Genomic DNA, 15,166 nt, shown 5'->3' on the forward strand with positions numbered 1-15,166 from the left:
CACAGTATTTGTGCAGCGATTTTTCAAACGCATTTTTTGGGGAAAAAACACACTTTTTTAAATTTTAATGCAGTAAAACACACTATATTGCCCAAATGTTTGATGAAATAAAAAAGATGATCTTAGGCCGAGTACATGGATACCAAACATGACATGCTTTACAATTGCGCACAAACGTGCAGTGGCAACAAAATAAATACATTTTTAAAAGCCTTTAAAAGCCTTTACAGGTTACCACTTTAGATTTACAGAGGAGGTCTACTGCTAAAATTACTGCCCTCGATCTGACCTTCGCGGTGATACCTCACATGCATGGTGCAATTGCTGTTTACGTTTGACGACAGACCGCTGCTTGCGTTCGCCTTAGCGCGAGAGCAGGGGGGGCGCGTCAGGGGTGCTTTTTTTTTTTTTTTTTTTTTCTTTATTATTTTTTTGCTTTTTTTATCTTATTTTTAAACTGTTCCTTTCATTTTTTTTTATTTATCATTTTTATTGTTATCTCAGGGAATGTAAATATCCCCTATGATAGCAATAGGTAGTGACAGGTACTCTTTTTTGAAAAAATTGGGGTCTATTAGACCCTAGATCTCTCCTCTGCCCTCAAAGCATCTGAACACACCAAGATCGGTGTGATAAAATGCTTTCCCAATTTCCCAATGGCGCTGTTTACATCCGGCGAAATCTAAGTCATGAAATGCTCGTAGCTTCCGGTTTCTTAGGCCATAGAGATGTTTGGAGCCACTCTGGTCTCTGATCAGCTCTATGGTCAGCTGGCTGAATCACCGGCTGCATTCTCAGGTTCCCTGTTGAGACAGGAGAGCCAGAGAAAAACACGGAAGACGGTGGGGGGGGGGCATTCCCTCCCACGGCTTGTAAAAGCAGTCTAGAGGCTAATTGGCCGCTAGGATTGCTTTTACATGAAAGCCGACCGCTGGCTGAAAAGAATGATACCAAGATAATACCTAAACCTGCAGGCATCATTCTGGTATAACCACTCATATTCGTGAATGGTGTACCTGAAGACAAAAAAAATGGTTAACAATAAAGCACAGTAAACGGTAAAGTATAAAAAATTGCATACCTGAAAAGCAAACATGATAAAACATAATAACAATAAAACATTGCAGAATAGAATACAGTAAAAAAGAGCAGAACAATAGACAGAGAGAATAGAGAGAGAGAGAACAATAAAACGACAACTATTTTTTTTTATTTTATATTTTTAATCATTTATTTTTTTTACACGTTTTTTGTAACTAACTTTTATAACTGTAACCGGTTCCAGGTTTGGGTCTCTCAAAATGCGATGGCATCTTGGGAGACCCTGCGAAAGTGTGCCTAGTCTGTGCAATGCTGTACCCTACGCTAATACTCAACTAGTGAATGGTAGCGTTCAAAACATTCACCAATGCAAAGACCAGGATTGTCAGGACAGGAGGGACAATAATAGCGGGTGTCACGCCTATATCCGCGCTTGCTGCAGACACGACATCTTTTTTGGGGGGGTTCGTTGGGTAGGGGTACTCGGGAGGACATAAAGAAAATGCCTCTCATGCAGCCGACTGCATTTGGTTGGGGATGTGAATGGGGGAAGTACGGGTGCTGCAGAAGCGGTGGGTTCCCAATTAGGATTGGCGAATGCAGCAGGAAGGGCACTATGGGCACGACGGGCCTGTGTTTGTCTTTTTGGTGGCAGCGGGACACTACTTGTGCTTGCCACCTCACCAGCTTGAACTGCACTTATGGGACTCGCCACGTCACCAAGTGTTACTGCAGTGCTGGTTTGACTACGACCGGGGTGTACTAGGCCACTGGTGCTTGCCAGTTCACCAAAACGCTACCAAAAAAACTGTTAGCGATCGCAGGGATCAGGCCTGACTCTGCGAATGCTGCAGTTATGCGTTTAGTGTTTTGTAAGTGACAGTGATCGATCGATACTGCACTTGGGTGGGCTGGGCCGGGCGGAGGGGCAAAACGCAGGTGCTAGCAGGTATCTGGGCTGATCCCACTAACACTGCGTTTTTGGGAACCCTAAACTGTTGGGGACGCTAGTATAGATCTCATCGGATCAGATATTGATCCAATCAGATACTATACCACTAAGGGAGGTGTATGCTGCATGCGTGGGTGTTAGCGGTACTGGCACTAACCTGACGCTGCTTGGGGCTGGTGCTTGCCAGTTCACCAAAATGCTACCAAAAAAACTGTTAGCGATCGCAGGGATCAGGCCTGACTCTGCGAACGCTGCAGTTATGCATTTAGTGTTTTGTAAGTGTCAGTGATCGATCGATACTGCACTTGGGTGGGCTGGGCTGGGCCGGGCGGAGGGGCAAAACGCAGGTGCTAGCAGGTATCTGGGCTGATCCCGCTAACACTGTGTTTTTGGGAACCCTAAACTGGTGGGGAGATATTGATCCGTTCAGATACTATACCACTAAGGGAGGCGTATGCTGTGTGCGTGGGTGTTAGCGGTACTGGCGCTAATCTGACACTGCCTGGGGCGACGCATATCACCGCCGGGCGATCGGGGGGCTAAACCTTTATTCAGTAATAAACGGCGGGTGCCCTGACACTATCAAAAATAAACGAACTAACCAGCGTCACCCGTAACACTTATACGGTGATCAGTGGTGAAAGGGTTAACTAGGGGGCAATCAAGGGGTTAAAACATTTTCTAGGTAGTATATGGGGGTCCCTGACGCTATAAAACGCTGACGGCGAACCTAAATATTTACCTCCCTAACTAGCGTCACCAGCGACACTAATACAGCGATCAGAAAAATGATCGCTTAGTGACACTGGTGATGGGGGGTGATTAAGGGGTTAAAACTTTATTAGGGAGGGTTAGGGGGGTACCCTAGACCTACAGGGGGCTAACAGTAACTGTCCCACCACAGTAACTGTCACAAACTGACACCATGCAGTAATCAGAAAAAAAAAACTGCTTGGTGTCAGTTTGTGACAGGGGGGGGGTGATTGGGGGGTGATCGGGGGGAGGGCGAAGGGGGGGGGATCGGGGGTGTTTTGTGTGCCTGGCATGTTCTACTGTGTGTGTAGTGTTTGTGCACTCACATTGATGTCTTCTCTCCTCGGCGCCGGAACGGAAAATACCGAGCCGAGGAGAGATGACATCATTTCCTTTGCTGCTGTTTAGCATACAGCAGCAAAGGAATGTTCCCATTGGCCAGCGGCGATCGCGAGGGGGGGGCCACGAACGGATGGCCTCCCCCTCACCTCTGATCGCCGGGGGACAAAAGAGGACCGCCTCGGGCACCGGGGGGGGGTCTGATCGGACCCCCCACCCGCGGGAGGCAAATCACGTGTATGTACGTGATTTTGCCTGCCCGTGCCGCCTTGCTGACGTACATCAGCGTGAGGCGGTCCTTAAGTGGTTAAAAAGAGCTATAAGAATTGTGGACTGGTTTTGCAGTGGATCAGGATTCAAAATAAACCTTGATAAATCTGGAATTTTCTTGGTTGGAAATTTCTAAGTAGAACCCAACATCAAAATACCTGTAGTGACAGAAGTGAAAATTTTAGGAATCTGGTTCTCAAGAAACTGCAGTAACAGAAAAAACTGGGTGGAACTTCTGGAAAGAGTCAAGAAAAAATTAGATTTCTGGAGACTAAGGATGCTAACAATGGAGGGTAAAATATTAATTGTAAAACAAGTGATCTTGCCTATTATTTTGTACGTTTCAATGATTTTTTTCCCACCACTTATGTTTCTAAAGAAGGTGATCAAATATTGTTTTAATTTCTTCTGGGGAGCCAAGATGGAGATTATGAAGAGAGAAGAAATCTACAAGCCTAAATGTAAAGGTGGAAAAAATGTTCCAGATATTAAAAAAAATTTTACGTTTAAAATATTTTTCTTTTATTATAAATAAATTACTGGACAGAGAATCTCGAATAAATGATTTTTTTGAGATACCAGTTGGGCTTTTTTTCAAAAAAATACAGATGGGTGGATCAAGACCATACAAAACCAACTAAACAAATGCCTCCAGAAAACTATATACAAATAGAAAAAACTCTCAGAGAGTATAAACTTATGGACATAGATGTGGAGATTTTAAGGAACCACCAGAAGCTGAAAAAACAGTAGAAGACAAAATAATAATGAGTCCAATCAAAAATGATTCATATAAAGCAACAAAAGGAATATGGGAGGCTGTATCATACCCAGCATTAATAAATGAGCAAAAAGATTTAAACTGGAACAGTGTGAAAGAATGCTTACCTACTAGAAATTTTCAATATGGACGAAGTCTAGTAAGAAACCCTAAATGTGTAAGAGAGTTTTGCGGTTCAGAAACAGTGATGCACATTCTTTGGAACTGTACTTTTGCTCAAAAATGTTTAAGAAAAATAAGTTTACTCGTTAACCCCCCCTGACAGTATGATTATTTCAGATTTTAGGTGCTGAAAGCGGTACCATTATTTTGCACAGAAATTTGGCGTTTTATATTGTAGGCCTGTAATTCTTAGGAATAATTCACTTAAATCTGTCCAAACCAGAGTCTAGTAGACATCCCGGTATGATAAAGTTTGAAAAACGAAATTAAAAATTATAATATAATAAATAACTATAAATAATTATAACAAATAATAATATAATAATAATAAAAATTAATCAATGATGTAATCAAATCAAAAACACTGAAATTTGCTCAGTTGCAGAATTGTCGCTGTCATTACTTTTAGTGTTTGATGACGGATTTTCCCACAAATCACTATCACTCAATTCTGCAAGTGATTCTAATTTATTATCGCTGTTTTCTAGCTGCTCTAAAGCCACCTTTGATGTAAAGAGACAGTTTTGGTTGCTATGGACAATCTCCAGTTTCCGGCCAGAAAGAACAGTATTTATAATATAAAACTGCATGAAGGACACTGGACAGACCACTAGGGACAAAGGAGATGTGTAATTATTTGATACAGTACTGTAATCTGTACGATTACAGTATACTGTATCTATACTGTGTGTTTCACTTTTTGAATTTGCCGCCGAACTCCGTCCCCGTGCGTCGCAACGCTCGCAGGGAACGGAGCTCGGCACTGTGAAACAAGCGAGACACAGCGGCTCGCCGATCACAGCGGAGAGACATCGCAGGATCCAGGGGACAAGGTAAGTAAACTCTTCATGGATCCTGTGATGCGATCCCGATCTGCGATCTGGCTTGGGGTTACCGCTGTTGGTATTGAAAATCCACCCCGAGCCAGACTCGGGAATACCGCTAGGGGGGTTAAGGAACTAAGTACTTTAAATACTATAGATTATGAAATAATAATGTATGGTTTTGGAATAAGAAAAGAAGAATTTAGAAGAGTCTGGTTACTTACCTGTTCGATGAAGCTTGTGTTATGGAAGGCCAGAAATATATATCTATTCAAGAAAAAAGAAATTTCAGTTAATGGATGTATCAGACTTGGTTTAAGTTATTTATATACATATTTTTTGAAAGATAAAAAAGATTTTGGGACTGTGCAAGCTGAGAGATTTTGAAAAGCTAAAAATTGGAATAGAATAATGAAAAAAAAAAAAAATTATATATATATATATATATATATATATATATATATTTCCACGATGATGTGTATTTCAAGTTTAAAGACTTAAGTTTTTAAAAACTGAAGATTTGAGATTTCTGAGTGGGAAAAAAAAAAATGGATTTGATTTACAGCTTCTCGGCCTTTTGGCTAAGATCAAGTGTAGTATCTGTTCTTATCTATTTGCAGAGGAGGCACTATTCTACTCCCAAATGGGAAAGGCAGATGCAAATCCGATGTGTAATTGTACCTGGACGGTCTGTTTCAGTAGGGGCCATGTTGGCGCTCTTTGGTCATAAAGGTTGATGATTGGTTGTGTCTGAGCAGGCCATAAGGGTGCTTCTGGTGAGGATGGGTGCTGCCTTCTGGCCTAGATTGGTGCGGTCTTTGTTTCTGTCAGTCTTTCAGGAAAGAACACTGGCCCCCCCTTTCCCACCAGGGGGGCGGTTAGTATTTCCTGAATGTAATGGGAGTGGTAGTTTAGCCCTTGCATCCAGGGCTCTCCCTAAGCTCTCAGAGCTCCAGGCCTTCCTGGTAGGGGTGGGGGCTGTGCCGGTCTGGCTGAGGGCCAGGGTTGGAAAAAAAGCCCATGGTGTGTGTGTCCCTGCAGTGGCAGTCCAGGGGGTGCCGTAAGATGACTGTGAGTGAGGGTCACAGTGAGTCACGGTCACTGCACCATACCACACTTTTTTCTCACCTGCCTCCTGGGCCAGGCCTTTTGGCTGGGAACAGAGTAATTTTTGCTTCCTGAACGGAGGGCCTGGTCATTGTTTCACACATTGACCACTTTTCATTCTCCTCTCCACTTCCTTCTCCCCCACTTTCTTTTATTTAAGCCCTTGTTTGTCACTTTTTGTATTTTTATGTTTGTACACGGTTTTTGCACGTGTGACTGATAGGGTGTAGGTCCTCGGACCTGCCCTGAAAGTCTTGGGAGGGGGTGGACATGGTTCCCCCTCTCTCATGGGGTCTCCCTTCAGGGGAGCCCCACCAAGTACTTGGGTGGGTCTGTATCGGCAGTACATACACAATAAAACAATAACAATCCACATACAGTTGTACAGAAATGTAAGAAGGCAAAATACAAGTATCAATGAAACCCCACGCATTTCGTGAGACCACGCTCGCTTCTTCAGGGGTGGATGCATAAATATTAGTATTGTATCTGCAATATAAGTAATGAGATCAATAAATATATGTTAACAATGGAGGCATATGAGGTAAATGTTCAGAGAGGTCATCAGAAAAGACCTCATACTCACCAATGGGCTGGTCAGATGGATACCCAGCGACTGGTGCTTTGGCCCAGACAAAATGGACCAAAATAGCGTAATATTGATTGGTTTATTAAAACAACAAATGGTAAAAAGAAAATGCCTGCTTACATTGCTAAGTGCCTGTGTCCCGGCACTAGCTGGGACCCAGAAATGATTTGACCTCTAGGGGTCTTCCGGTCATGTAATTTCCAGGTCCCAGCTTCCGGTTCTATCTCCAGCGGCAGAGGAACGCACGCCAATCCAAGTGTGAGCAGGACTCAGTGTGGCTCCACCTGACCACATACGCGATACCATCTAGTGCCAGGACACAGGCACTTAGCAATGTAAGCAGGCATTTTGTTTTCACCATTTGTTGTTTTAATAAACCAAGCAATATTACGCTATTTGGGTCCACTTTGTCTTTCTCAACTCATGTTACCCTCTGTGGGGCAGAGGAGAACATAGTCAGACAGTCTGAGATACCACACCAAGCTGCAAGGTAGCAGCACAAGTAAATTCTGACCTTCTTTATAGGTAAAGAGGTCATGGCTGTTTGGTGAGCAGATATTTTACAAGAGCGCTTTGGGTGTTGTTGGATGTTTGCAAGCGGTGGAGGATATCTACACATATTGATTTACCAACCACATTTTCATTTTTTGAACAATCACAGATGAATATGGACTTTTTTAATTTATAATATTTACAGTGTTATGCATATTTAAGTTTCTGTATATTTAAGTTGATATGTATTTTGGCATCTGTTCACAAATTGATATATGTAGGAATATATCTAATTAATAGTCACAGCGCCCCCTATCAACACTTCATGCTTAAAATGATCAGCTTTTATTTATTCATGTAAAACCTTTATCTCAAAAGGGAAAAAAGCTGTAACTGCTGTAACTCTTTATAAAGTGTTAGCTGGAGTTTGGCTTCAATTTGTTAGTGTATTTAAATCTATTAGTACATCTAACACCCCCCCCCCCCACCCCCGATTAACAATGCTCCTGTCCAAATGTGCTCCCTGTGCTCCTTCATTCAGAGTGGAGGCACTCTAATAAAGGAGGTGTGCTACTGGCTATATTACCAGATGAAGACAAAGGGAAAAAAGATTAAAAAAAGGAAAATAATGCAGCCACCGCATCTAATGATTGGTAAGCTGTAATATATTAAAGTTTTGGTTTTGGGTTTAGAATTATGAAGGGTTTGGACCCACATATGCTGGCCATCCATATACAGTATTTTGCAATTTTGTAAGATTTTTGAAAGTTGTCTCCAGACTTTGAAAATCTGATTGTATGAAACTGATCAGGGCACACCCATCTGCCACGCACCATTTTGAGCAATTTCAGAGAACATTTCCCAATTTTGAGCAACATTAGTTGATAAAAGTGGGTCGAAAATCAATTAAAAATGACTTTCAGCTACCATTGGAAACAAAGTACTGGATGGTACTTTACACTCAAGATCAAGTGCAAAAAGAATCTAAAATCTCATAATGTTAATTTCATCATAAAAGAATCATACATATTAAAACCACATGTCCCAGCTGGTAATTTCTTTCATATTCATATTTGTTAACACAATACAATCCAATCCATTGTTTTTCCAGGTCCAGCTAATGTTACAAATCATAATTTTTTCACATATTAATGCTTTTGGTGATTTGAATATTCCATAGACTTGGAATTTTCTCTTGATGTGTTTCATTAACCACATTTACTTATGCTATAATCTGCAGCTAACATTTTACAATGTATCCATACATGTACAATGTAGCCAGCTCTTAAGGTCCACCAAAGTAACTTAATTTTTACCTGCCATTGCTGTGGTTTTGACCGACTTCCAGCTCAATATCGATCATTAGGTCTATCAGAATCAGGACATTTTAAACTCAATAGGTTTTCGATTCCTCCAAATCTTTCAATTCCAAGTTTTTTTTTTTTGGGGGGGTTTACTGAAAGTTGATGAACAATTTCCATAATTGTCACATCTACTGCTGGCATTCGGCATAGATTATCCTACTTAAAGTCCATCATGGCTTGCTAACCAAGGTTGGTAAGTTTGCCCACTATGGATTCAGGTCAAAGGTGGGACTGGTCAGGTTCCTGGAACCAGTTATCCAATAAAAAAAAAAAAAAAGAACAGCTTCAATTTTGCTGCTCTCAATAAGAGTACAAAAAGAGTACTGGGTCCAAAACTCCACAAAAATTTCCCACCACATGTAAGTCCAATAAATTTCACTTAGATATTTTAATTTGAACTTTCTTGCTCTTAAAAGTAAGTAGGATGTTTGTTTCCTAAGCAGAATGACACCAATATATTCAACAATCTCTGGTCCTTATAAGCTTTTGCTGTTTATCTTTTTTTTTTTTTTTGGTGAGCTTAAATAATTGTATGCTTATCTCCGATGCCAAATAATACTCCATATGGTGAAACTAATGGGATTTATTTTTCATAACTGACCTACTTTGCAGAAAATAAAACTGCTTTCATAGCCTTTGGCAGTGAATTGTGATCCGACGTGCAGATAATGAAGGCGCTTCTTTAATGACTCGCATTAATTCTAATGATAATTTCCAACATGGAGTGAAGATCGTTCAGCTGGGTTTATGGTCTAACAGCGTGAAATAGCATTGATGTACGCCATTAAATTAATCAGGAGAGCTATGAGTATGTGAAACAGGGCTGCCTGGGAAGCGTTTGCGTTTTATTTTTGGGAACCCTAATTTCAATGAGTGCTTGTGTTGTTATAGAAGCTTTAATCACTTCATTTACATTATAGTCATTAGAATTAGAGAATCAGTTAAACCTCTGTGATCTTTCCTTTGCTATTGTAACCGTTGTGTTTATATAGAATGTTTGAAATATGTTTTAGGAGCTGCTGGGTCAGCCATACCTTATTACTATTTACTAAGGTAAAATCTCACTTTCAGATGATGCAAGTAGCCTATACCAGCCACATTTACTGTATAATAGATTCTCAAGTTGCAGTTCCAAAAATGTTTCTCTGACAGAGTTAGCCCTGTATCTAGTCACAGCATCTCATTCAGACGCTTGGGGTGTATTTATAAAAAAATTGCATAGCTGTTCATCCATGAAAGCTGCATGTAAATTCATTCAGTGCAAATTAAATGCTCTCAGGCTATATTCTTTGCAGTTCAAAAAAAATGGGAAAAGGAAGGGGACAAGTGGTTGAATGAAGGACCAAACCATGGTATTCCAATGCCAAATAAATATATTCTTTGCAGATTAAATGTGGGAGTAGGGGAAATGTTGCATCATGGCCAGTAGATGGTGCTGACTATCATAGAAAATAAGTATGCTACTAAGCTTAATCTAGTGGCCATAATGTGGTATTTCCCCATTGACACATTCCATCTGCAGAAAATGTAGCACAAGAACATTGGATTTTGCCTTAATTCCACAGCAGGACCATTTTTAAGGCAGGACAAAAGGGGCAGCTGCCCTGGGCCACATCATTGTTGTGGGTCCCAAAGCAGCTGCCTCATACTTGCCAACTATCCCAGTTCCCTTGTCCCTTGAAGTGCTGTGTCCCGGTATCTCAGTGTAAAGTTCTGTTGCTGCTGCCCAGCTCTGCCCTATTGCCATGTACAGATGACTCACCTGCAGACCATGTGTTTACATTTAAATAACCTGCATTGATATGTATATAGTGGTGGCATTAATATGTAAATAGTTGTGGACTGTGGCATTCATATGTATATCATGTCCCCCTGAGGTCATATCTACCATCACTTCTGCTGAATGCTGCCCACTAGGGAGGTAAAGGAGTACACACACACAAATGTAAATGCAGGCTAAATCTCTCAGTTACATTGGTGGTCAGTGTAAATCTTCGCATTACATTTGGGCTTGGTGTACAATCCTTTCATTCACACTAGTGACCAGTGTGAAGATCCCCCTTACATTGGTGGTCAGTGTAAATACCTCTTTACATTGGTGGTTACTGTGAATGCTCCTAATACATTAGTGGTCTGTGTAAATCCCCATTACATTGGTGGCCAGTGTAGAAACTCCTCTTTATATCGGCCATCATTAAAAAAAAAGCCAAACTTGCATTTGTGGTCAGTTTCGAATCCTCCCTTACATAGGTGGTTCATGTAGAAGCCCCCTTTAAATTGGTGATGAGTGTAAATCCCCCTTACATTGGTGGCCTGAGTAGAAATCCCCTTTATTGACTTTTGATGTAAAATCCCCCATTACATTGGTTGTCAGTGTAAATTCTTCATAACATTGGTGATCAGTGTACATTTCCCTTTACATTGGTGGTAAGTGCAGAATTGCCCTTACACTGGTGGTCAGTGTTACATAGTTACATAGTAGGTGAGATTGAAAAAAGACACAAGTCCATCAAGTATGTGTGTGATTATATGGCAGTATTATATTGTATATCCCTGTATGTTGCGGTCATACTGGTGCTTATCTAATATATTTTTGAAACTATCGATGCCCCCCGCTGAGACCACCGCCCGTGGAAGGGAATTCCACATCCTTGCCACTCTTACAGTAAAGAACCCTCTACGTAGTTTAAGGTTAAACCTCTTTTCTTCTAATTTTAATGAGTGGCCACGTGTCGTGTTAAACTCCCTTCCGCAAAAAAGTTTTATCCCTATTGTGGGGTCACCAGTATGGTATTTGTAAATTGAAATCATATCCCCTCTCAAGCGTCTCTTCTCCAGAGAGAATAAGTTCAGTGCTTGCAACCTTTCTTCATAACTATTGTCCTCCAGACCCTTTATTAGCTTTGTAAATCCTCCTTTACATTGTTGGTCAGTGTAAACTCCCCCTAACATTGGTGGTCAGTGTAGAAGTGTCACCTTACATTGGTGGTTAGTTCAATTCTCTTTGACAATGGTTGTAAGTGTAAATTCCCCCTGACATGGAGGTCATTGTATATTCTCCCTTACACTGGTGGTTGGTGTAAATGCTCTTATTACATCGGTGTCAGTGTAGAAAAATCCCTCTTTTCTATTGGTGGGTGGCATAAAATCCCCTGTTACCTAGTGATCAGTGCAAATCCCACCCTCACATTGGTGGTCATTGTAAATTCCCCACTACATTGGTAGAATCCCCCACTATATACTTGCCAAAGATTTCCAGCTTTGCTCTACATAATTCGTACTGTGCCACAGTGTACTGCCTCCTACCTAATCCCATCCCCCCACCACTGCCACTGATCCCATCAACCCCCCAGCATTGCCACTGATCACACCCACCCCCCCTCCCTCAGCATAGCTACTGATCTCAGGAGTCCTAGGATTTCTAGGAGTTTTCTGTCTATTGATGGGTCCTCTCACCTCCCCAGTCCATGGTGTGCAGGCAGTGAGGAGATGATGTGCTGTAACCTTTAGCAGCCAATCAGTGAGCAGTAATGCTGTGCACTAACCTCTTGCGTTCAATCATTGAGCAGTAAGGCTATGCGGTAACCTCTAGGAACCAATCAGTGAGCAGTAATAATGTGCAGTAACCTCTAACAACCAATTAGTGAGTGGTATAGATGTCCAGTAACCTCTAGCAATCAATCAGCAAGCAGTATTAATTTTGAAGGATGAACAGCTATGACAATTCTTTGTAAATACATCCCTTGGTGTGTCTCAATGCTGTCAGAAATATACTCTCAGTGGTCACTTTTTTTTGTGGCTGTATGCATAAGCTTTAAATTATAACAGTTTTTCTACCGGTAGAGCGTTTTTTTTTTTTTTTTTTAAGGATCTGCCTGTGGTTCTATTGTTTCCTATGGGTCCATGCACACAGTGCATATCAGTAAACTTGCGCTATGTTCAGATCCCCAAAAAAGAGATAGTAAAGTTTGTATCCAAGGTCAGTAATTTACACATGTAAATTATGTATGTACATAAACTTATTGAAATTAACGTAGAATTTTATGCATCTAAATGTTGCACAGATGTGCAACGTGCATGTGCAAATGCAAGCACTTTACAAATCTTTTCATGTGTTTTTTTTATGCAGATCCTTTTTACCAGTAAGATCCCGTGTAGATGGTCATAATTTCATTTCAACCAAATCGGCAATGCTGATATAAATAAATACATAAAGCATGCACACATGGTCACAAGTTACTGTTGTTTGACCAGCAATAAAACAAAGAAAACTATTATTCTCTGGATGTGCAACCTGTGGAACTTTGAAGATAATGGGCTATAGCAATAGAATACTATATCAAGTTCCACTCTTGTCAACTAAAAACAGGAAAGTGATGCTGCAGTGAGCACAAGGCCATGTCCTGTCTGATGGATCTCAGTTACTACTGCAACAGATAGATAGAAAGGTTTGCATTTAGCATGAGTCTGTGGATGCTGCTTTCTTGGGTCAACATGCCAGGATGCTGGTGGTGTAAGAAGGTGACAAATGTTCAAATGCCACAGTATACTAATAACTTGCACACTAAGTGTAATTTGTATTTATTTTATTATTATTATTATTATTCAGGATTTATATAGCGCCAACAGTTTACGCAGCGCTTTACAATATAAAAGGGAGACAATACTGTTATAATACAATACAATACAATAGGATTAAGAGGGCCCTGCTCAGAAGAGCTTACAATCTAATAGGGTGGGGCAGGTGGTACAAAAGGTTGTAACTGTGGGGAATGAGCTGGTGGAAGTGGTAGGAGATTAGTTGGAGACATTATAGGCTTTCCTGAAGAGATGAGTTTTCAGGGATTGCCTGAAGGTAGCAAGAGTAGGGGATAGCCGGATAGATGGAGGTAGCGAGTTCCAGAGGATGGGAGAGGCTCTGGAGAAATCCTGGAGACGAGCATGGGAGGAGGAGATGAGAGAGCTTGAGAGTAGGAGGTCTTGAGAAGAGCAGAGAGGACGATTTGGGTGATATTTGGAGACAAGATTAGTGATGTAGCTTGGGGCAGAGTTGTGAATGGCTTTGTATGTTATGGTTAGAATTTTGAATTTAATTCGCTGGGTGATTGGGAGCCAGTGTAGGGATTGGAGGAGAGGGTTGGCAGACACTGAGCGGTTGGTAAGGTGGATAAGTCTGGCAGCAGCATTCATGATAGACTGAAGAGGGGATAGCACGAAGCCAGTTCGAAACTGGGGAGTTCCCACATGTTCCAGTATGCTTCTACTAACAAATAGACTTGGGTAAAGTTTATTTCTGTTTTTATCCCTTTTTATTTTCATAGCAAATTGCCAATTGTGTGTCTTTCTGCATTCTTTGTATCTTTTTTGGTAAATCCTTTTTCTTTGTATATCTTATATGCACTGCCCACTTTCGGGATATTAAATGATAAAATTAATAAGTGACTTCTGTGTACTAAGCTAGGACTCATATCTCTGGAGAAGTTGTTGTATTTTAGTGCCTAAGTACTCGGTTTAATTTACATGCCAATCGGTATGCAATTGCAATAGGACAGAGCGCCTACGATTAAATAGTTAAGTTATCAAGTATAAAGTACCATCATCCCAACAATCTACTACAAAAGAAGGCAGGGAGTAGGGAGTGCCGCAGTTCGCTGCTTCTGTCGGCAGGTGTCCCAACCCCCCACACACAGGGAAAAACACAGGGGACTATTTCGGTACTGAGGGTAGTAGGGTATTAGTACAAAAGGGTGAAGAGGAAGTAATAGGATAAAAACTATATTTTTAATAGAAATCCATTTTAAAAGAATGTATATAACACAATAATGCAATGACATATACAGTTGCAATACAGGACAAGGCAATATATACAACCACATGAATTGCATCCAGTAATAACAGAGATTGTAACAATGACTTGGATTCTCGACCGGTTTCGCGGTATTCACCGCTTCCTCAGGAGAGTAAAGTCTAAAATGTAGCATAAAAAACAAATAAATATACAAAGATTCACAGATGCGTAAAGTTTTTGTAATGGTGGCAGCGAGGTCATTGAAATTACATTGAACAATAATATACAGGTTGAATAAAGAAAGGACAGGCTCACCCGCTCAGGTATTCTCTGTAGATATATGGGGCCCCATACAATTCCCCCTGCGACGAACACAGGGGATAACAGAACAGCCTCTGGTGGGTAAAATATTTAGGTAATTGGTATATGTGTGGGTCATTAAACCACAACACAGATTAAGGCGTGAAAAAGTAGAGGGGTACCCATAAATTACCTCTAAGTTTGGAACCCAGTGTGCAAAGAACAGAAACTAGAAATTAGAGTAGTTAAGGGAAAAAAAGAAGAGAGAGAAAAAGAAAGAAGAAGGGAGGAAGGTAATAGGAAGGAGGGGAGGGGGGGAAAAATGGGGGGGGGGAAGGGGGGGGGAAAGGGGAGGGGGGGAAGGGGGGGAAAAAGGAAGGGGAAGGACAGGGAAGGGGGGAGGG

At 41.1% G+C, this 15,166-nt stretch overlaps 1 protein-coding gene and 1 pseudogene across 3 annotated transcripts in view; both read left to right on the plus strand.

Moving 5' to 3' along the window:
- Window positions 1–15,166, plus strand: part of HOMER1 (homer scaffold protein 1) — a 164,073-nt gene that overhangs the window by 116,447 nt on the left and 32,460 nt on the right. The gene's annotated exons all lie outside the window — the stretch shown is intronic.
- Window positions 5,684–5,900, plus strand: LOC141124358 (U2 spliceosomal RNA; annotated as a pseudogene).

The sequence above is a fragment of the Aquarana catesbeiana genome, linkage group LG01 (assembly GCF_042186555.1).
Source record: "Aquarana catesbeiana isolate 2022-GZ linkage group LG01, ASM4218655v1, whole genome shotgun sequence".
NCBI lineage: Eukaryota > Metazoa > Chordata > Amphibia > Anura > Ranidae > Aquarana > Aquarana catesbeiana.